Here is a 23,250-nt window from a genome sequence, read left to right as displayed (position 1 = left end):
AAGTGGTCCAACAAGTGCCCTCTCTGCCACCTCAACTACCGCATCCAAAAAACACCAGTCCTCTGAATTGTCATCCCAATCAAACTTGCTTTCTCCCAGCTCTGAAGTCTCCATCAGCCCTGCAAAGTATGGTGGAACTGAGATGGCTGAGTCTGCAGAGCTGTTCAGTCACACTATAGCCTGGGAATCAGAGGTCTGCTCCCAAGCTACAGTGAGTACAGAACAGGAAATGGTCTGCAGTGATGCCCAGAACCTTTGTGACTCTGAATCAGGCCGTGAGGACCAAGTTTCTGAGCATAATGTTGACCCTTTTTCACAAACTGTAACACCTGTTGTTATAGACAATGAGGAACATACTGATGACGATGAGACGCAGATACCAGATTGGGATGATAACTTAAATATTCGGTCAGGGCAAGAAGAGGCTCGGTCTGAGGGTGAGGCGAGTGCAAACACAACAATTGATGAGGAAGTTCTAGATCCCACCTACTGTCAACCCACAGTCAGGCCCTCGAGGAGGTCAACAGAGACGGTGGAGGAGGATGCAACTGACGACAAAGTTACCTTGCGCCTTCCTAGACAGAGTCGGAGTACTGGTAGCACGTCTACAACTGCATCCTCAGCCACCACTGTGCCTCTGAGCACTAGTCGGGGTGGATCAGCAGGTCGCATGCCCTCTAAGCCTTGCCTAGCCTGGTCCTTTTTTGACATAGCAAAAGATCGCCCAAATTATGTGATCTGTAAAATTTGTCATGATTCTGTTAGTAGAGGGCAAAACCTCAGCAGTTTGACAACTTCTTCCATGAATCGTCACATGAATAAATATCATATGTCCCATTGTGAAGCTCACTGTGCTGCAATGCGGCCTAGCGGAGCGAACCATCCTCCGCCTGCCCCTTCCAGTGCATCCGCGCGCTCTTCATCTTCTAGGACTGTGGTGACAGCTGTCACACCTGGTTTTCCACGTACAACTTCCACCACTGTAACCGCAACAGGCAGTTTGCTTGGTAGGTCGTCAGTTGGTTTGGAAGGGGAAACAAGTGCGTGTGTACAGCTCTCTCAGGCAACGATAGCACCAACATTGGATGAAGGCAACATCATGTCTACGCCTGCACTTTCCTCACAAACCTGCATTTTTCCAGGGACACCCTACTCAACACCGTCTACACACAGCAGCCAGATCTCTGTCCCTCAGATGTGGACAAATAAAAAGCCATTTCCTGCGACCCATGACAAAGTTAAGAGGTTGACTTTATCCCTCTGTAAGCTCTTGGCTACCGAAATGCTGCCTTTCCGCCTGGTGGACACACAGGATTTTAGAGACCTTATGTCTGTCGCTGTGCCCCAGTACCAGATGCCCAGTCGCCACTACTTCTCTAAGAAAGGTGTGCCCGCGCTACACCAGCATGTCGCACACAACATCACCGCTTCCTTGAGAAACTCTGTGTGTGAACGGGTGCATTTCACCACCGATACTTGCACCAGTAAGCATGGACAGGGACGTTACATGTCGCTGACTGGGCACTGGGTAACTATGGTGATAGATATTGAAGGGTCTGCTGCACAAGTCTTGCCGTCCCCACGACTTGTGTGTCAATCCTCTGTCTGTCGAAGTTCCGCCACTGCTTCTGCCTCCTCCACCTCATCTGGGTCCTCCACCTCCGCCCCAAGCCTGCCTGGTCAGGCCACCAGCGTTCTCACTGCGCAGAAGGAATCACGCACCCCTCATTACTATGCTGGCAGCAGAGCGCAACGGCATCAGGCGGTCTTTAGCTTGACATGTCTTGGAAATAGGAGTCACACAGCGGCTGAGTTGTGGGCAGCTCTGGAGACTGAGTTTAATAAATGGTTGTCTCCACTCAACCTGCAGCCTGGTAAGGCCGTGTGCGACAATGCTGCAAACCTGGGTGTGGCCCTTCGCCTGGGCAAGGTGACACACGTGCCTTGTATGGCTCACGTGTTGAACCTTGTTGTCCAGCAATTTTTAACACACTATCCCGGCCTAGATGGCCTTCTGACTAGGTCACGAAAACTGTCTGCTCACTTCCGCCGTTCAACCGCCGCAGCTGAGTGACTTGCATCGCTCCAGAAGTCTTTCGGCCTGCCGGTTCATCGCCTGAAATGCGATGTGCCGACACGCTGGAATTCGACTCTCCACATGTTACAGCGACTGTGGCAGCACCGCCGAGCCCTGGTGCAATACGTCATGATGTATAGCCTGGGCCAACGAGATGCAGAGGTGGGGCAGATCACCCTGATGGAGTGGTCTCAGATCAAGGACCTATGCACCCTTCTGCACAGTTTCGACATGGCGACGAATATGTTTAGCGCTGACAATGCCATTATCAGCATGACCATTCCAGTCATTTACATGCTGGAGCACACGCTAAACACTATTCGGAGTCAGGCGGTGGGACAACAGGAAGGGGAGGAACTACAGGAGGATTCATATGCGCAAGACACAACAACATCACCAAGGTCCAGACGTTCATCATCACCAACGCGGCAGGCATGGGACCATGGGGGACAGGGATCAACAAGGGCGCATGGTAGCAGACGAAATGTTGAGGAAGGTGCAGGAGAACATGAAGAAATGGAGGACGAACTGTCCATGGACATGGAAGACTCAGCGGATGAGGGAGACCTTGGTCAAATTTCAGTTGAAAGAGGTTGGGGTGAGATGGCAGAGGAAGAAAGAACGGTTAGCACCTCTATGCCACAAACACAGCGTGGACTTGGTCCGCGTGGCTGCGCAAGACACATGAGTGCCTTCTTGCTGCACTACCTCCAACATGACCCTCGTATTGTCAAAATTAGAAGTGATGATGACTACTGGCTTGCCACACTATTAGATCCCCGGTACAAGTCCAAATTTTGTGACATAATTCCAGCCATAGAAAGGGACGCACGTATGCAGAAGTATCAGCAGAAGCTGTTACTCGATCTTAGCTCGGCTTTTCCACCAAACAACCGTGCAGGTGCAGGGAGTGAATCTCCCAGTTGTAACTTGACAAACATGGGACGGTCTCGTCATCTTCAACAGTCTACCCGTACCAGTAGCACCGTATCTGGTGCTGGTAACAGCAATTTTATTGAATCTTTTCATAATTTTTTTAGACCCTCCTTTGCAAGGCCACCAGAGACAACAAGTCTGACACATAGTTAACGGCTGGAGAGGATGATACAGGAGTATCTCCAAATGAACATCGATGCCATGACTTTGCAAATGGAGCCTTGCTCATTTTGGGCTTCAAATCTTGAAAAATGGCCAGAGCTCTCCACTTACGCCTTGGAGATTTTGTCGTGTCCAGCTGCCAGCGTTGTCTCTGAACGTGTCTTCAGTGCTGCTGGGTGTGTGCTGACAGATAAGCGCACGCGTCTGTCCAGTGACAATGTGGACAGACTAACGTTCATCAAAATGAACAAGTCATGGATAAACAAGGAATTTACTACCCCTGTGTCATCCTGGGGAGAGTAAATGCTTGTGGATTTGGAATGTGCTTGATGCAAATCAAAACATCCTGTTTGCAACTAGGGCACAAGTGCTGCCACTGAAGGGGTGAGTGTCTGTGTGGCCTAATTTTTGGAAAAAAGGGAGACTCCGCTTGGAGTAACCCTTGCTTACATTGTTTTTAAAAATGATCCAAGATGCACAGAGCTGGAATCAGGAAAGACTTTGCTACCTACCCCGGGGTCATCCTGGGGACGGTTAAGTATGGCGTATTTTTGAATGTGCTTGATGCAAATCTAGCTGTGAAGTGTACAACTGGGGCACAAGTGCTGCCACTGAATGGGTGGGTGTGTGTGGGGCCCAATTTTTGGAAAAAAAGGGAGACTCCGCTTGGAGTAACCCTTGCTTACATTGTTTTTAAAAATGATCCAAGATGAACAGAGCTGGGATCAGGAAAGACTTTGCTACCTACCCCGGGGTCATCCTGGGGACGGTTAAGTATGGCGTATTTTTGAATGTGCTTGATGCAAATCTAGCTGTGAAGTGTACAACTGGGGCACAAGTGCTGCCACTGAAGGGGTGGGTGTGTGTGGGGCCCAATTTTTGGAAAAAAGGGAGACTCCACTTGGAGTAGCCCTTGCTTACATTGTTTTTAAAAATGATCCAAGATGCACAGAGCTGGGATCAGGAAAGACTTTGCTACCTACCCCGGGGTCATCCTGGGGACGGTTAAGTATGGCGTATTTTTGAATGTGCTTGATGGAAATCTAGCTGTGAAGTGTACAACTGGGGCACAAGTGCTGCCACTGAAGGGGTGGGTGTGTGTGTGGCCCAATTTTTGGAAAAAAGGGAGACTCCGCTTGGAGTCACCTTGCGGTGTTTTACATGATTTTAGAAGGGGCGTGCCATGCCTATATCTGTGTCTCCTCCTCTTTTTCTTTGTCCAGCTCTTTTGTTTTTGCATGAGTATATGTCCTTGTCACTTTCCCATGTGTTTGTGTTGTGTTGTAAGTTGTTTGTCACCTTTTGGACACCTTTGAGGGTGTTTTCTAGGTGTTTTTATGTGTTTGTGATTGCCTGCCATTGTTTCCTATGCGGTTCGAGTTCGGTTTGTCGAACGTTCACCGAATTGAACTTGAACGAGACGCCCGTTCAGCGAACCGAACTCGAGCCGTCAGCAAGTTGTTAACCCCTCCGTGGGCAGGGATGGTGGCCCCGGGACCCGGTGGCTCTGGTACACGGGAGATGACAACCGCAGGGGGTGCTGGTGTACTCACTGTTAGTAAACACACATGAGTCTCTGGTAAATCAAGGTGATGGTGGCCAGTGCCGTGGCCGGTTGCGTTCGGGATCCCCCACCCGGCTGGTGGTCTCTATCCTTTTCCTGCACTGTTATGTAAAGGTGGACTTTCCCATTATAAAACTCAGGAGTCCGCTCCCAGCTGGATGTGGCCTAAGGAGCTGTGCCTGCAGACACTGGACCGTGGGATCTATGGGCCTTGGCGGTGACCTCTTATCCTTAATCGGTGGGCTGTTGTCTTCTATGAGGGCTTTGGGTGGGACAGGACCTCTAGTCCTGGCCTCAATCGGTTAATTAACGAGTTCCACTTGTTTCTGGTTCCTGGCTTCAGGGTCCGAGTACCCCCCTTTGTGCTACGGTTTCCAGGTTGGTTCCCCGTGTCGGTCTTGGCGGGCTCCAACCCTGGCCCGGTCCACCTCAGTTCCACCGAGCCGTCTTCCCGTCTCCTGTTGACAGAGACCACCATCTGCCTCCTAGCCAAGGCACCAGGGCTCCAACCCTGGCACCGCTCAACTTGGACTTGACTGCTGGAGCTAACCCTAGCCAACACTCCTCTCCAAACTGAACTCTAAGACAAACGGACTTCTTTTCCTGCCCCCGGGCTGTCTGGATCACAGGGGGGGCGTGTTCCAACTCCCTGGTCATGCCCACTGGTGTGTCTATTTTTCCCTAAGGGGGGGTGACTAGGGTTTACTGGTTGGCTGTGTGTTTCCTAATGAGGGAAGGTGTTATGCAGGGGCCTATTTGTGACTACCTGGTTTTGCCAGGACGTCACACACTCAAAATGGCATATTTAAAATGCACCTATGTTTGTTGCCCATAACATACGTCTGCCCATGCAGATGAGCTTCTCTGAGATTTTTTCTGAAAGTTTGTGCAGAAAATCTTTGGTTATGCAAATCAGTTGTTGCAGTAGCTGTCCAGGTGGCTGGTCTCAGACAATGTTGGAGGTAAAGATGCTGGTTGTTGAGGTCCTGAGCTCGCGTGGTTACTCATGGTCTGTGGTTCTGAGGGCAGTTGGATGCACTGTCAGATTATCTGATATGCCTTTGGAGATGGCTTATGGTAGAGAAATGAACATTCAATTCCCAAGCAACAGCTCTGAAGGACATTCCTGCAGTTAGCTTGCCATTTGCACACTTCTTCAAAACTTGCAACATCTATGGCATGGCATTGTGCTATGTGGTAAAACTACACATATTACAGTGGCCTTATATTGTTGACAGCCTAATGCACACCTGTGTAATGATCATGCTGTGTAATCAGCATCTTGATATGCCACACCTGTGAGATGGATTATCTCAGCAAAGAATAAGTGCTCACTAAATCATATGTAGACAAATTTGTGAACAATATTTGAGAGAAAAAGCCGTTTGTGTTCATAGAAAAAGTCTTAGATCTTAGAGATCAGCTCTTGAAAAATGGGCACAAATACAAAAATGTTGCATTTATGTTTTTGTTCAATGTATATACAGAATATCACAAAAGTCAGTACAACCTCACATTTTTGTAAATATTTTATTATATCTTTTCATGGGACAACACTGAAGATATGACACTTTGGTACAATGTAAAGTAGTCAGTGTACAGCTTGTATAACAGTGTAAATTTGGAGTGCCCTTTAAATAACTCAAAACACAGCCATTAATGTAAAAAATGCTGGCAACAAAATAGAATACACCCCTAAGTGAAAATGGCTAAATTAAGCCCAATTAGCCATTTTCCCTCCTCAGTGTCATGTGACTCATTAGTATTACAAGGTCTCAGGTGTGAATGGGGAGCAGGTGTGTTAAATTTAGTGTTATTCCTCACACACTTTCTCATACTGGTCACTGGAAGTCCAACATGCCACCTCATGGCAAAGAACTCTCTGAGGATCTCAGAAAAAGAATTGTAGCTCTACATAAAGATGGCCTAGGCTATTAAAAGATTGTCAACACCCCAAAGCTGAGAAGCAGCATGGTGGCCAAGGCCATTCTGTGGTTTAGCAAAACATGGTCCTGTAAAAACAAGCTTTACCATGGTCGAGGTCAAAGAAATTGAGTGCACGTGCTTAGAGTCATATACAGAGATTATCTTTGAAAAAGAAAAAGGAGCCAGCACGATCTGAAATTGGCATGCATCATATAAAAAGTGAAAATTCACAGATTTATTCCAACTGTACTATAATAAAAAAAAAAAAAATGAGATTTTTAGCAAATAATTGATCAATTCTTTGAGCCACCCCTGCCAACCTCACGGCAAATCTCAATAGGGGGGTCCTACTCTATATTCTGTATTTCATGTGCCATGCGGCCTCCTAGATAAAGTTAAAAGCAGGACCATAATGGAGCACACATACCTGTAACCTGTATATAGCCGCTTCCATGTTGCAAAAAAGGCAATTGTGGATAGAGACCAGCCCAGGTCCCAGCATGTAGAGCAAGCTCTACACATACCAGGACTATATCAGAACTGACCCTCCCAGTGCCAGACTGCAACCATTGATAAAGGCGGACCAGATCCAAGAATGGTGCTTAATTAGCATTGCCTGTGGAAAGGGGTGAGGTAACTGAATCTGAACAGCTACCAACAGGAGGAATACATTGCAAACCAAAATCAGGCGTGCATGGTATGGTGATGGTCAGTCACCAGAAATTGTAGCATAACTACAGTCATAACAGAGAAAAAGGAGCCAGCACGATCTGAAATTGGCATGCATCATATAAAAAGTGAAAATTCACAGATTTATTCCAACTGTACTATAATAAAAAAAAAAATAAAAAAAAAAAATGAGATTTTTAGCAAATAATTGATCAATTTTTTGAGCCACCCCTGCCAACGTCACGGCAAATCTCAATAGGGGGGTCCTACTCTATATTCTGTATTTCATGTGCCATGCGGCCTCCTAGATAAAGTTAAAAGCAGAACCATAATGGAGCACACATACCTGTAATGACTCACCCACCCCAGGGCTATGGGACACCCGGTGCCGGGCCGGACTAGTCCGGTGGTAGTCAGTGGTGGCTGGGCCCGGCTCCGTGGCCCTGGTGGGTGTCAGTAAAATATGTGGCTTGGTGAATAAAGTTTATGTTCGTGACGCCACCTGTGGTATGCGGCTATTAGGCCGCCGCTGCTGTGTGAGGCCTCCGGGATGATGTTATGGCAGCAATGGTGGTACTGCTCCCCACAGGTGGAGCAATGCCCGGGGCACAGTTGGTGCTTGTGAATGTCTATGCAGCTGTAATAACAGAGACCACTCCAAGGGTGAAGTTCAAGTTCTTTACTCACAGTTCTTATCAAGGCCGGCAGGAACCCTTGGACTGCTGGGACCACTGTCAGGGACCTCTGCCGTTTCTGGGTGATTCTGAGAGTGAAAGCCGGTACCCTTCTCTTAGTGTCTCTTTCTTCTGCTGTCTTCCTTAGCCTTGCCTTTGTTAGGATGAACCTCGCTTGGCCTCCACTACAGCCTCCAGGCTGGGGGGTCACCTGTCGGCTGATTACCCCTTTTCTGGAAGTTCTGCTATGGGTTCTGGCCCTGGGAGTCTACAACCTTCCCTGGGCCTCGGTTTTTACTGTTTGGAGATGATTTTGCACTCCTCCAGTCTCTAGGGACCGTCCCCTGTCGCAGCTTGATCCCTCCACCGATGTTCTTGTGGAACAGGCCACCGTAGCTCTAAACTGCCCCGACAGCTATACAGACTACCCGTGGCCCTGCGACTCCTTCTGTCTCCTACGTGGTGTCACCTGGACCTCTGGGTCCCAGGATCTTCACGAGGAAGCGTCTCCTTCTGTTTCTCTGCTCCTGTCTGACTTGGAGCTTTCCTTCTTTCTTTCTTTCTTTCTTTCTTTCTTTCTTTCTTTCCTCCTCCTTGCCTGCCTCCAGCAGGCCTCCTCCTCCCTCCTTTCTCTCGTTCTTCTCCTCCAACTACATGCTGGCTCCTCACTCTCTCACTCCCTGAGGTAGACTGACTAAACTTGACCTTCCTCCCTTTGTCTGCTCTCAGATGGCTCCTCCCACCTCCCCAATTGCTAAGCTGTACCCTATAGGAGCAGGGATGGGTCTTACGGCCCCTCCCAGCATGCAGCATGGGGGGTAACTGCCACTTTCCCTGGTCCCAGTATGTACCTAACAATGGGTGTAGTGTGGATTTACCAGGGGACCGGAGTTCACTCTCTTCCTCTCCCAGAATGGGGCATCACACCGCTGGATGGGGTGCAATGACCTGTGGCGACGGAAGCCTCAGTGGCACCACAGTAACCTGTATATAGCCGCTTCCATGTTGCAAAAAAGGCAATTGTGGATAGAGACCAGCCCAGGTCCCAGCATGTAGAGCAAGCTCTACACATACCAGGACTATATCAGAACTGACCCTCCCAGTGCCAGACTGCAACCATTGATAAAGGCGGACCAGATCCAAGAATGGTGCTTAATTAGCATTGCCTGTGGAAAGGGGTGAGGTAACTGAATCTGAACAGCTACCAACAGGAGGAATACATTGCAAACCAAAATCAGGCATGCATGGTATGGTGATGGTCAGTCACCAGAAATTTTAGCTTTTCAAAAAAGACTTAATAATCCTGATGAAGGAGGGTAACTCCAAAACGCATAGAATATATTCATATCTTGAAGAAGAAGCACTCATCTTTATTGCACAGCAGCATGGCAATTAACACTTCCCACTCCTTCCGGGTATCATGAAGTATCCTAAATACTGTGGCTGCAACAGCTAGTTTTCCAAGGTTTTTTCCAGTGGTTGTGTCTGATACAAATCCACCAGGTGAGCAAAACCTAATTGAAAGGTTCACATACCACACAGAATTGACCATATTTGCGCTTTTGTTTCCTTCTATCCAGAAAAATAGATGTAAGAGTGCTGCTAGCATTGTTTCAGAGGTTAAAGGGTTGGGAGGGGTCAGTCTGCCACACTGCATCAAATTGGTCTACATGGCTGTCATCACAGAAGGAAGCCTCTTCTAAAGTTGACAAACAAGAAAGCCTGCAAACAGTTTGCTGAAGACAAGCAGATTAAGGACATGGATTACTGGAACCATGTTCTGTGGTCTAATGAGACCAAGATAAACAACCTATTTGGTTTAGGTGATGTCAAGTGTGTGGCGGAAACCAGGTGAGGAGTACAATGACAAGTGTGTCTTGCCTACAGTCAAGCATGGTGGTGGAAGTGTTATGGTTTGGTGCTGCGTGAGTGCTTCTGGCTGTGGGGAACGACGGTTCATTGAGGGAACTGTGAATGCCAATATGTACTGTGACATACTGAATCAGAGCATGATCCCCTCCCTTTGGAAATTGGGCCGAAGAGCATTATCCCGACATGATTGAAAAAAAAAATAACACACCTCCAAGAAAACCACTGCCTTGCTGGAACTAGAAACTGGTGCTGGACTGGCCAAGCATGCTTCCAGACAAAAAAACCCTATTGAGCATCTGTGGGGCATCCTCAAATGAAAGGTGTAGGAACGCGAGATCTCTAACATCCACCAGCTCCATGATGTTGTCATGGAGGAGTGGAAGATGATTTCAGTGGCTCCTGTGAAGCTCTAGTGAACTCCTTACCCAAGAAAGTTAAGGTCATGCTTGAAAATAACAAATGCCACACAAAATATAGAAATTTTGGGAAAAATTTGGCCATTTTCCCTTAGCAGTGTACTCACTTTGGTTGTCAGCGGACATTAATGGCTGTGTGCTGAGTTATTTAGAGGGCACACCAAATTACCAACTGTTATAGAAGCTGTACACTGACTACATTGTATCAAAGTGTATCTTCAGTATTGAATGTGAGGGGTGTGTGTGTGTGTATGTGTGTGTGTATATATATATAATATACATACATATATATGTGTATATATATATATACAGTACAGGCCAAAAGTGTGGACACACCTCATTCAAAGAGTTTTCTTTATTTTCATGACTCTAACAATTGTAGATTCACATTGAAAACATCAAAACTATGAATGAAAACATGTGGAATGAAATACTTAAAAAAGTGTGAAACAACTGAAAATATGTCTTATATTCTAGGTTCTTCAAAGTAGCCACCTTTTGCTTTGATTACTGCTTTGCACACTCTTGGCATTCTCTTGATGAGCTTCAAGAGGTAGTCACCGGAAATGGTCTTCCAACAGTCTTGAAGGAGTTCCCAGAAATGCTTAGCACTTGTTGGCCCTTTTGCCTTCACTCTGCGGTCCAGCTCACCCCAAACCATCTCGATTGGGTTCAGGTCTAGTGACTGTGGAAGTCAGGTCATCTGGCATAGCATCTCATCACTCTCCTTCTTATTTAAATAGCCCTTACACAGCCTGAAGGTGTGCTTTGGGTCATTGTCCTGTTGAAAAATAAATGATGGTCAAACTAAACGCAAACTGGATGGAATAACACGCCGCTGCAAGATACTGTGGTAGCCATGCTGATTTAGTATGCCTTCAATTTCGAATAAATCCCCAACAGTGTAACCAGCAAAGCACCCCCACACCATCACACCTCCTCCTCTATGCTTCACGGTGGGAACCAGCCATGTAGAATCCATCCGTTCACCTTTTCTACAAAGACACGGTGGTTGGATCCAAAGATCTCAAATTTGGACTCATCAAACCAAAGCACAGTTTTCCACTGGTCTAATGTCCATTCCTTGTATTCTTTAGCTCAAACAAGTCTCTTCTGCTTGTTGCCTGTCCTTAGCAGTGGTTTCCTAGCAGCTATTTTACCATGACGGCCTGCTGCACAAAGTTTCCTCTTAATAGTTGTTCTAGAGATGAGAAGGTGTGTCCAAACTTTTGCCCTGTACTGTATATGTACATCCCCTTCACATTTTATACATACTTTTTAATCCTGAAATTATCTTTCATTTTTTAAAATGTGTAATATTATTCATTCTTGTGCAAGTCATGTGCCTATATTGTTTCATATGCTCAGGCATGTACACATGTATTGCACCTTGGATCTTTAGCTTCACATCGGAAAGAAGCTGAATTGTATTTGCACTCCAGAAATAGGATTTTGTTATTTATAGAATTTCCATGCCACAAAGTTCAAATTCTAATGAATAGTGTTTATTTTGGCATGGTTCCTATTTTCTTTCCCTCTGTGCCTATACATATAACCTTCTCGTCTTTGCATGTGCTATGGCTCAGAACACGATTTATTTATTTATTAACTATTAGGAGTGAATTAAGGATAGAGTAATATCTGAAGGTCAGTGAAGTGTCCCTCAGTGTATTCCTGTAAGGCTTATCTATTTCCCACATTCCTATTTTGTCTTGTGAGGATAGAATAGCCAATCGCGAAGAATAGACGCTTCCGAATAGCACAGTGCCATCCCTCATTAAACTTCCTTTATACTCCTCTTTTAAAGAAGCTGTCAAGTTCTTTTCTCTTTCTGACAGGAAAGGCCAAATCTGCAGTACAGGAAGCCGGGCGCACACACGCACGCACACAGAAAGAAACTTTTTGTGTGACTGTTGTACCGAGCGCTGGCATAGAAGAATTTTAGAATCATGTAATTTACTCTGGAGGCATTTACTGTACATAGCCAATAGTGATGGTAATTTCTCTTATTGTTGGAGTGAAAAGATAACCATCAGTCAGTTGTCAATTGGTCAATTGCTGAAGTGATGAAAAGACTGGTAGGAACAATCACGTCTGGGGCTATCTGGACTATTTGGTGTTTTGAGGAAAATATGGGTTCTGGATTCTAAAGGAATATGAAGAAACAGTAGAGATCTGTAAATAAAACTCCAAATATTGAAGTGGATATATGGAAATCGACTTTTGTGTATGTGCATTACTACTTAGTCTCTGTATACATTTTTTGCATTTTCTCCTATGAGCATTCTTTTCTCTTTGTAGCATACTTAATAATTATATATATATATATATATATATATATATATATATATATATATATGTAGATAGATATAGCATTATTATTTATCCATGTATAATTAAAATTTACTGTACTTTTTTTTGCCATTTAAACATTTTGCCCTTTTTGTAAAGAGTGGAAGTTTTAAGTAATTGTTCTACTTTTTTCAATTTCTCATCCTGTAAAATATTAATATTTTTGCAAGAATATTGTCCCATTTACAGCTGATTTAGTAATATTCAAGATACTTAATCCAGCAGCTTATTGCTAATAAAAAAAGAGTGTTACGTCACCTTCTTCTTCAAACTGTATGGAGATACACTCAACCCCAGGCTATTATACTCTCTTTACAATTTCCCTTAACAGTTTTATTTTAATTAATCCCTTGTTCTTTTTTTTTTTTAAGTGTTGCGATGTTATTGATTTTAGGTTTCTGCTCTTTTGGCTGTGGTAGGTAATAAAAAGGATTACAGGCCTCCAGAAGGACGAGATATCATCAGCCTGTAATCCAGCCCGCGGTTTCCTAGATACCGTATTGTCTATTCTGTTCCGCTATGTGAAAAATGTTGAATATCAACAATGGGTTTCAGTGCTGTATTGTTGAGTTTTGTATGAACTAATCTTCCTTCACTAAAAAAAAAAAAAAAAAAAACTACAGCTTTGGACAAAGTCTATAGCCAGTGCATTTGTAACTCCCCATGCACAGGGTCTGACTGTGCAGGCAGAAGACATTTTGCTCATTTGCTCTGCTCTTTCCTTTAGCAACTCTGCTCTCAGGTGTCTATATTTCTTCTTTTTCCCCACCTGTATGGGCATTTCTTCTGGGAGAGTCCTTGGACATATCATCTGTTGTAGGCCCTGCCGAAAGAGACTTGTCCAATGATTGAAAGGTAAGCCTTTTCTAAACACCTCTGGCGTGTCACTGGTTAACAGTAGGAGACTTCTTCATGGAACTCTTTGATATTACCCTGGGGCTGGCACATCTAAAAAGCGATATATTTCCACAGCAAACTGTCGACTTATCTAATTAAACTATATTTTATGGGGTTTGTGCTCTTAATCTAAAAGTTATAAGAATTAGTCACTTCTGAAGATCAAGGAGGTGTCACGTCCTTTATTCAAGGTGACAGTTATACTATATACTAACTAACTATAACTATACCTGCATGATGGTGATAATAATAATTGCTATACTTAATCTAGTTGGGGGAGGGGCGTGTATATATAATTACAATGTAATTCAGTATTAATGGCATTGAAACATTTTCTCTCTCCTAACACTAACCATCTCATGGCTGGGTGATGATGAACAGGACTTGTCTAATATCCCATATTCTGTACATTTCTCAATATGAATGCTTTCCATGCTGACACTCCGCAGATCAGGTGTAGCTGGAGGTATGCTACCTCTCGCCACTTGCAAAGTCAAACTTCCATAAATGATTGTCTCCTAGATAATCGCTCTGTAACGCATGCGGACAATTGAATTAGTGCCCTGCTGAAGATTGGCTATTCTTACCTCGGCACTTTAATCTCCTTCACTCTTAAAATCCATGAATTGGAAGGAAGTGCAGATAAGAGTTGCTTAAATCTGCATTTAGTGCCAGGCAATGATGGCCCCCTATGAAACCACTTCAGATCCTGTGCTTGCAGTGGTGAGCCTGAATTTTCCCCTTCCTTGCGCATTATTGTCAGTCAATTATGAAATGGAACTGAACCAGAAAATCTGGTACAGTCTGGTAATTAGTACAAAGGCTTTCCAGTCTAGTGTAAAGGCAGAGATGCAAGAGCCCCAGCAGCTACAGATACAGTTTTGATCAGGCTGGACACTACTTTTCATTCTGCTTGATTACCTCTTAAGATACTGGCTTCATCCCTACAGGTCTGTTTCAGATGCAGCCGTTCTTGCGGGCCTACTTTGTCTTTATTGCTTTCTTTTTTGAGGTTCACCCTCTTTTCCTTTTTAACTCATCGTGTATAGGCCTTAATGACTTTCACAACAAACAAAAACAGGATGATCACATCCCAAATGATGAGACGAGAGTGTCTATATATTTCCATATCAGTCTTATGCAATGAATACTGCCTATGCTTCCTATGGGAGGTGTCATGTTAAATATTCTGAATATTAATGGGGGCATACCGGTCTTACAATGCTTCAGAATCCTAATTTACTATCTAACCTGTAAAGCCTTTAGCATCCATATTTCTTTATGAATTGCTGTAATAAAATCTCTTTTTTAATTGGCTTGATGTTTGTGTTTCCGTAGTTAATATTGGTTACAGGTATTCGGCAGAATCCGCACCACCTTTTAATTCTCTGCATTGTAATCCAGCGCCAGGTAGTACCGTACCGCTAAACCTGTCATTGTGATAAACCAGTCGACACATCCGCATTGTTTAAGCAAGCGATCATACACAATAGTAATGCAGAGTTATAATTTACTTTACAAGTTAATCTGGATTTTAATTAATGTGTCATATTGCAAATGAAATATATGACTGGGTAATATACATATTTATGAATGATATTTTCCCTGACATTTTGCAGTGTTTGATCATTTTTTAAGTCTTCTGCCAGTCCCACGTGATAGTGATGAGGCTGTGTCAGGTCTCTGTTAAATATACAGTTATTTAAATGTATGAAATGCAAAGTTTTTTTTCTCCAGGTTTTTTTTTTCATCCTGGACAAACAGATGAATAATAAAGCTAAACTATTGTAGCCCTATAAAGGTTTGTTGACTAATGCTAATTCCATTGTTTTTAATCTTTTTCTTCCATTGCTGGACATTACTAATATGTTTCCCTGGGGAAAATGCTTAATGATCTTCAACAATGAGAACAATTAACAAGCAATAAATATTATGATGACTACATAAGGATATGTCCACAAAAAAATCTGCGGATTTGGTGCTGATTTTATGCCATGCTTTAAATCTGCTGAAAAAAATGTATATAAAGAAGGTATATGTTGCAGATTTGATATGTGCATGGCATGGGAGATTATATTTTTCTGTAGACTCTGGATGAGATTGGTTAAGATCTCATCCACTTTACTGCCACATTTTCTGTGTGAATATTACCCTAAGTTTGGTTCTCATTGGACATGAGCCATGAAATGGGTGTCACGTGTGGAGGATGAAATCATAGAAACACACTCATAGTGAACCGTCTGCCAAACATAGATGACTTGTATGAAGACTTCATGTCATATCTCATGATTATGTTGTTACTAGGTGGAGACAAAGAATCGCTAGTATTCATTGTGAAAGAAAGACTCCCACTGTTCTTGGACATGATGATGCGTAGCGTGAAGCTCGTCTCCATCAGTTTGTCATAACATCAGTTACTGCCTACTTAGACTTGTCTCAGAACATTCCACCAAGGCATGAAGAGAGGCCATACAATGTCACGTGTCAGGCTGGAGTCATCTAACATCAAGCAAGGCAAGGTTCCTCATTGTAGAACACGTAAAAAATTGAACCATAACTGTCCTTGTCCCATGTGAAAGGGACCCATATCAAATGTAAATTTGAATCGATATTTATATAGCGCCAACATATTCTGTAGCATCGTACACAGAACATGTTCATATCTGCCCCACATTGGAGAACACGAGTTAATCTTTCATCCTACTCTCACACTCTATATATACAATTAGGCGTCTTCATAGTTAATGTTATCCTCTCCCAAACGAATATGAAATATCTCCCAATCTGAAGCATGATGACCCATTATCATAACTCCATATTTACTAGGTGTTTTACCCTCAGTAATTCTGGCTCTTGATATAAACTGTCATAAACCAGGTTTACTAATCCCCCAAAATGTAAATCACCAGCAAGTGTAGAAAAGTCCAAAAATCATTTCTATTGCTGATTCCTTGCTAAAGATACCCCAGCAAAGTAAGGATTAAATTCTCCTTTTGCTAAGCCAGATAAGGCTGTATGGTTTTAGCAAACTGTAGAATTTAATTAGCTATATAAATGCCAGAATGACAAATAAGGTGCTATTGTCTTGATATCTCTCCAGGAATTGGTCTTTTAAAGTAAATTTGCTGTATTAATCACCTAAAAATATTTTTGATCGCTGAATTAATAGCTTCAGGCTGCACCAGGTACTCATTGGCATAGGTGATTGCCTCTTAATTACCGTATGGACGCTTTCTATTCACTCCTATTAATTCATGTTTTCTGGCAAAATCCCAAAAGGCAGCCTTCCCCTATATCTCCTAATTACTTCTGTAATTGAATTTGCCCACTTTTTCAAGCCTATTTTTCTAACCTGACTGTATGTATTCATTCTTTATTGTATCTGTCTTGTGTCGGTTTTCAGCAAGCAGAAAGTACATTGATTCTTTCCCCGTTTCTCATTAATTTTCAAGAGCTTTGCTACATGTCTGTTTTTCTCAGCCTGTCAGTCCTATTGCTTAGTCCAAAGAAGATGCTTATTATTTAAGGTTAGGTAAAATAGACTGAAGTTAATTAATTCATTAGTAACTCAGAGCCAATTACTACAGGCTTCGTTTACTTATGTACTTGTTAACAAGACACAAAAGACGAAAGGCCAATGACAAATGGACATCCTTCAGAAGGTGACCAAGCCCCGCACAGATAATGCACCTGTGAATTTATCTTCTGTCTATCGGAGATGCCTGGTTTTGTTCTATTACATTTCCGTTACTAGTTAGAGACATTCGCTGTTTATTGGACATGATTATACACATTCTAAATTTATTTCCATGAGATACATGCTCGGCTGTTGATTTAAAAAAGATGTCACATAGATAGGTATATATATATATATATATATATATATCACTAGTGCACACAGACAGAAAAGGGCCCCTGTGTAGGAACAATATATAGGCCATTTGTAGTCCAAAAGCTCATGAAAATGCACAATTCCATCTGTTTTGGAGGTGGAAATGGACCCCCTATCACTTGGGACCTTGTGCGGCTGCACAGGTTGCACCAATGATATGTCCGCCCCTATATGCATAAATATACAGATGGTATATCTTTATTTTTTTACATTTTATCCATAACTTTAACATATAGGCCACCACCATTTTTTATACAGTTACACCTGTAACTAGGAGAAGAAACTGTATGGCTGAGTTCCCATATATTAGTTATGTCTGGCCAATTGTTTTATGCCTGAGCCAGACACATCTGATAAAAAAGTTGTGTCCACGGTACAGCAAGCACTCAGCTGTACAGGAAAGCATTGCAACCACAGTTCTGTGAGCCAGCTCCTGGACCAGTCCGGCACTTTTTGTCATCCCATAAATAGAATGGTATACCAATGGTATTGCTCCTTGGCATTTATGTACCACGCCCAATGGTGAAAACACTGCACAGCCAGATATATGTGTATTTTCATGTCTGTGTCTCTTCTTGTTTGTGTCTTTTTATGTGTCTGTATCTCTTCTCGTGTGTGTGTGTGTGTGTGTCATCATGTTTGTGTGTCATTTCATGTGTGTGTCTTTGTGTGTGTGTGTGTCCTTTCATGTGTGTGTCCTTTCATGTGTGTGTGTCCTTTCATGTGTGTGTGTGTGTCTTTTCTTGTGTTTGTGTCTTTTTATGTGTTTGTGTCTCTTCTCCTGTGTGTGTGTCTTTTCATGTATGTATGTTTGTTTGTGTTTTTTTATATGTGTGTTTTCAGGTATGTGTCTTTTGATGTGTGTGTCTTTTGATGTGTGTGTCCTTTCATGTGTGTGTCCTTTCATTTGTGTGTGTGCTGTCATGTGGGTGTCTTTTCTTATGTGTGTGTCTTTTTATGTATTTGTGTCTCTTCTCATGTGTGTGTGTCTTTTCATGTGTGTTTGTGCTTTTTAATATGTGTTTTCAGGTATGTGTCTTTTGATGTGTGTGTGTGTGTGTGTGTGTGTGTGTGTGTGCGTGTGTGTGTGTGTGTGTGTGTGTTTGTGTGTGTCTTTTCGTGTGTGTCTTTTTATGTGTATGTCATTTCAAATGTGTGTGTCTTTTCATGTGTGTCTTATGTGTGTTTTTTAGTGTGTGTGTGTGTCTTTTCATGTGCGTCTCTTTTTGTGTGTGTGTGTGTGTATGTGTCTTTTCATGTGCGTATCTTTGCATGTATGTGTATCTTTTTATGTGTGTGTTTCTTCATGTGTATGTGTGTCTTTTCATGTGTGTGTCTCTTCATGTGTGTCTTTTTAAGTGTGTGTGTGTGTGTGTGTCTTTTCATGTGTGTCTTTTCATATGTGCGTGTATCTGTTCCATTAGTGGACACACAGAAAAGTGCTCCTGTTCAAGAACAATAAATGGGCCCTTTGTAGTCCAAGAGCTCATCATAATGGAGTCACATGGATTGGAGGTAGAAAGGGGTCCTCTAAAATATTTGGCCCCTATAAATATTTGGCCCCTATACAGGTTGCACCAATGGTATGTCTGCCCCCATGCCCCCATGGTCTGTGTGTGTGTGTGTGTGTGTGTGTGTGTGTGTGTGTGTGTAAAACATCATGAACATGGCATTTTTGGAGTTGTTAATCCAAAGCAGCCATATATGAAAAAAAATGCATCTTTTATTGAAAAATACCCATTGAAAGAGTATATTTATTGGGTTATATATTCAACAAGGAGGTGAGTAATGCACCATTCCATAAGCAATCCAGTCCCTAATTGCATGCTACATTATTGTACTTGTGCATGAGGCCTAAATAACTGGTATGATGAGATAATACTTATTTTGCATAAATGGCTGCCATATTTGCTAATATTTTCTTCACGTTGATTGTTAGATGATCACCGTGTTGTCTTAATAAGAAAGGCTTTACAATCCATTCTTCTCCTGATGTTAGACGTGATGACTTTTGGTCCAAATGGGTCCAATAAGCATCCCATTGCTCAGAAAAGCTTGGCTTTACCACTATGATGTGTGAATGTAATTCAATGGCTGTCGCTTTATGGGCAATGTTAGTTCTTCCTTTCTCATTTTTTTGCTACCATGGGAACAAATTTACTCTAAAAATCGTTCCCATTATAGTAAAATACTTTCACATGTAAATGTAGAGCTGAGCCAAACGTTCTGATAATGATTTATAGGAATACCTGTCTGACGGCTGCACATTGCTCTATGTAACATATTTTCTTTCAGTGGTAATTTTTAGGAATTCTTATTCAGGTATAATAGTCTCATGAAGTCCTTTGTACCTATGGGGATAACATAATATAAAAGGTCTCAACGGATTTAATCAGCGTTTAATACCGCTACCCACGCTCCAAATTCTCCGGTTAATTGGCTTCTTATGATGTTGTCCCTAATATGTGAACTTTTCCAGGACAGGGACTGATGTCAGTGGTGACAATCTGTATAGCGGGAAGTGAAATGTGCCGGTGCCAAATAATTAAAGGGAAATAATATTATGATGAAATGTTAAAAATGTCCTAGGTAATCCTCATGCATTGAATGTCTTCTATATAAAGTAGCATTATTAGGACTTTTACCTTCTCCTTTCACTAATGAAGTAATAACTGTAGTCTGCACACAGCCCAGGCAAATTTAATTTATTTTTTCCCAGCTGGATTATCTGATATAAATACTTCTTACAGGGAATATTTCTTGTAATTAATGCTGGAATTGCTATGTAGGCAATTTTCATGTATAAAAGGTGAGCCCACTCCTTAACAGCCAGATTTGGGATCCATGCCCTGACTAATGTAATACCAGATACTTTCTGCAGCGTCTCCGCACAATAGACACCATCAATCTTCTGCCTCTGTTGTATTCACCTACAGTAAAAGCACTCATTTAGCAACCACACATTTGGTACATTTAAATGGAAGATGAAGCATTAAATGGCACTACTTAGTTTCATGTTATATTAAATACTAAGGATACATTTATATTTTAAGCACGAGCTGCCATGCAAATCATTTTAGGATGAGTGAATTTAATATAGGATTATCAGCTGAAATATAGATGTCACATACCACTTATTAATGTAAACTGCCTGTAATATTACAAATTAATAACCCTTGAAGTATTTTATCAGGCATGTAGAACTAAATAGAAGGAAACTTCATACTGTGCTGAACAGTGAGACAAATGACTTAAATTCAGCTCATTTCTCATACAGCTATACTTTTAATGTCATCCGCGTTAAAGCACAATCTGGCTTGTCGTGAGTTCCCCAAAATGGGCAATTACTTACATATGATTTCTCAAGATCTTGCTTAGGAGGGAAAATAAAGTCTACTTCTGTCTATGAGATATAAACGTCTATCTAATAAAATGGAATATGGCAGTTGCCAATGGGTTATTAACAGGGACGATCGAATACCGCACATATTCGCCGACTAGGTCGCCGCTATTCGACTATTTGCGAATATTCGATGCGCAATGTAAGTCTATGGGAAACCCGAATAGTTGCCGTATAGCAACTATTCGGACTTCCCATAGACTTACATTACGCATCGAATATTCGCATAGTTGCATCCTATTCGTCGGATATTCGCGAAGCCGAATATTGCCAAATATTTGTGATATTCGATCATCGCTAATTATTAAGGTTCAGAAAAAGTAAAAAAACTCAGTTTCGAATGTTTCCTGAGATCCCTCTATAAATATCGTAGCAGGTATTTATATAGACATAGTATATAAACATTTGAGCCCCCCCATCACATTACAAGATTTGTTGATCTTCTCAGAGTGCAAAAATGTGATCATCTTGTTGGGTGATACGGTCTGACGTTGACTGTACGGGAGCACTCATGGACACAGCAGACGCTTCATATGCCTCCACTTTACAGCATGTGCTTCCCTAAAGTAATATATTGCTATAAATATATAAACTTGTTGGTTGTAGCCAAAAAGATTATATATTTATATAGCACTATTAATTCCACAGCGCTTTACATACATTGGCAACACTGTCTCCATTGGGGCTCACAATCTAGGTTCCCTATCAGTATGTTTTTGCAGAGTGGGAGGAAACCGGAGCACCCGGAGGAAATCCACACAGGGAGAACATACAAACTCCTTGCAAATATTGTCCTTAGTGTAAGACCGCAAGGGCAGGGTCCTCTTCAATCTGTACCAGTCTGTCTATTGTAATTTGTATATGTATTCTGTAAGTAACTCCTTCTCATGTACAGCACCATAGAATCAATTGTGCTTTATAAATAAATATTATTATTATTATTATTATTAATAATAATAATAATAATACAATAGTGGGATTTAAACCCAAGACCCCAGAGCTGCAAGACTGCAGTGCTAACCACTGGGTCACCACACCACCCTCAATGTTTCATTAAACCATAGCTTCTGTCTTATTTGAAAGTCACAAATAAATATTTTTTCTAATAAATGCTACATTCAAATGTTTGTGAAAATAACTACTCTCATGGCGGTCACAACTTCCGGTATGGTCTTGTTGGTAATATCGGAATTGTGCTTTTCCGACCTGATCAGACATTTTTCTTGACAGTTCACAGATCTCATTACTTTCTGAAAACATTTTGGACAGGTTAAAAGTATGGAGCCTTCTCCTATTTTACTTTAATCTTTGTGGGTGACAATTATTTTGTTTTTATTCCCAGTATGATACAATTACAGTATAAAGAGTGTAGGTGTATTAATACTTTGCAAGATATATTATATTTAGAGTGTACTCCCTTTAAATTAAGAAATACCTTAATTAAGGGATATAGATGCAGTATGTAGAGCACTAGCGGACACAAACGGAAGAGGGCCCCTGTGCAAGAACAATATATGGGCCCTTTGCAGTCTAATAGCTCCTCATGTCCTCATAATGTACAATTCTACATACTTTGGAGGTAGACTTAGACCCCCTTACCTCTTGGGCCCCTGTGCAGCCACACAGGTTGTACCAATGATATGTCCACTCCTGGTTTGTTTGTTTGTCTGTGTGTGTGTAAAACATCATGGCCCTATTGTTGTTGTTAATGCAAAGGAGCCATATATGCAAAAAAAATTTTTTTTCCAAAAATACCCATTGAAAGAGTATATTTATTGGGTACTATTCAACAAGGAACACTGCAGCCCTTGGTTCAATTCTCAAAAAGCCAATTGGGATTTGTTAGCGTGGGTTTTCTCCGGTTTCCTCGTACACTCCATAGACATCCTGATTGGGAATTTCGATTATGAGCCTCAGTCGGGACAGTGATGGTCACATCTGTAAAGCACTGTGGAATATCATGGCACTATGTAAGCAATACATATCATATATTCCACTTTTTTACAAAACCAAAATTGCTTGTCCTTGTACTCCTAATTCAAAGGCTTGTATAGAAAAACACCACATTTTGTCAGAAACCAACAGGTACCTCTTGATTTGCTATAGTCTTAGTGGTATTTTTCACCTCAATCTAATATAATTCATTTGACTAGTATACTAATCTGAAAAGAACAAATGATGGCATCATTACGGTCTAGGAATGGGTTTACACACTAAAATGCTAAATCTGTGCTGTAGTAACTATACAATTATTACTGATTTCACAATCTAATACTTGTTAAACTTGCGATGATTTCCAGACTTTTTTTTAAGTCTTCAGCTTAGAGAGAAATGGTTCTCAATGTCATAGTCTGATGTCATGTCAAAAAGTATCAATAGTCATTGTCCCAACCAACACCGTCATAACAATAGT

At 42.1% G+C, this 23,250-nt stretch overlaps 1 protein-coding gene across 11 annotated transcripts in view; it reads left to right on the top strand.

The window, feature by feature from the left end:
- The window catches only part of SOX2 (SRY-box transcription factor 2), a 1,239,357-nt gene that overhangs the window by 1,091,681 nt on the left and 124,426 nt on the right, over positions 1–23,250 (top strand). For 4 of the 11 annotated variants that reach the window (XR_012751685.1, XR_012751675.1, XR_012751668.1 and 1 more), the window contains exon 1: positions 13,307–13,503. The exons of the other annotated variants lie outside the window; for them this stretch is intronic. The gene's annotated coding sequence lies outside the window, so the exon portion shown is untranslated. Of the gene's footprint in view, positions 1–13,306; positions 13,504–23,250 lie in introns of those variants that run through there. 11 annotated transcript variants of the gene reach the window in all.

The sequence above is a fragment of the Anomaloglossus baeobatrachus genome, chromosome 3 (assembly GCF_048569485.1).
Source record: "Anomaloglossus baeobatrachus isolate aAnoBae1 chromosome 3, aAnoBae1.hap1, whole genome shotgun sequence".
NCBI lineage: Eukaryota > Metazoa > Chordata > Amphibia > Anura > Aromobatidae > Anomaloglossus > Anomaloglossus baeobatrachus.
The sequence above is the reverse complement of the archived record's forward strand: the minus strand, read 5'-3'. Positions and strand labels throughout refer to the sequence as shown.